Source organism: Olea europaea, chromosome 10 (assembly GCF_002742605.1).
Source record: "Olea europaea var. sylvestris chromosome 10, O_europaea_v1, whole genome shotgun sequence".
Taxonomy (NCBI): domain Eukaryota; kingdom Viridiplantae; phylum Streptophyta; class Magnoliopsida; order Lamiales; family Oleaceae; genus Olea; species Olea europaea.
The window spans coordinates 15,959,067-15,960,154 of record NC_036246.1 but is presented as its reverse complement, the minus strand read 5'-3'; the positions used below and the strand labels follow the sequence as shown (position 1 = coordinate 15,960,154).

General features: G+C 37.1%; 1 pseudogene; it reads right to left on the bottom strand.

Annotated features, from left to right (window-relative positions):
• Positions 1–776, bottom strand: part of LOC111400342 — a 2,528-nt pseudogene extending 1,752 nt beyond the window's left edge.
• Between the last annotated feature and the right edge of the window lie 312 nt (positions 777–1,088).

The window sequence follows — 1,088 nt, the reverse complement described above, 5'->3', positions numbered from 1 at the left end:
TTTTTTTAGATATTCTGAGTGATTATCTGTAATTGTTTGTGTCCTCTTCTGTTGTGATGTTTTGAGAGGGATGCAGTGAAGTTTCTTCGTGATTCTTCGAAGGTTTTGAGTTCATCTTGAGAGATAAGTATCTTTGCTTCATCTCAGTGTATTTGTTGAACATTTGTAACCCTTCGTTGCCATTTTTGGCTATTCTAGTGCAACCGAGCGTAATCCAACTTGTTGGATGCTCAACGTGGGATGTAGGCGTTAGATGTGGTCGTCGAACCTCCGCGGCTTAGGCCGAGAGAAATCTTGTGTTGATTCTTTAATTTTTTGCACAGTTTACTTTTGGTCGATTTCAATTTCTTGCTTCTCGTTCTAATATTGTGTGACATTTGCCTTACAGTGGTATCAGAGCCTTATTGAGAAGCAAGAAATTGAAATCGACCAAAAGTAGAGCCTTATTGATGAGCAAGATACCTGGATCTTGGAGAGAAAGGTGGATCTTCAATAGATCTTGAATTTTTGGAACTGCTGAGAAGCAGATTTGAACTGCCTCGAGTCATTGAACTCGCTGGGTGAGATCTTTTCAATTTATTGTATATTACACTTGAGAAATTTGAGTTTCTTGAACTTTCCCGAATTTTTCAGTACACCGTTGAAACCCTCTTGAGACTAATCTTTGTCCAGTGGCTCCTGCGAAACCACTGGAATCTGAGATAAATCAAGTACGGGTGTGTAATTTGGGAGAATCTTGCTGGAGAGATCTGTGAAACCTTATAATCTGATCTCATTAATTATTTTATGTTAATTGATCTAGCCTATTCTCTCTACTGATATTTATTAGATTATTGAAATCCTGTATTACTTTGTGATTTACTGTGATTTCAAAGTTGGCAACTTAGGGCTTCTGTTTCAACTGTTCTGAATTCTTGCTAAATCCTGTTTGTAATAACTTGCATGCATTATGGCTACTGTAAAATTTGAAGTGAGTCAATTTGATGGTAAAATTGATTTTGATATTTGGGGTCAGAAAATGAAAGCCATTTTGATGCAAATGAAATGTGCTAAGGCATTAGATGATTCATGGCCTGAGGGTTTAACAC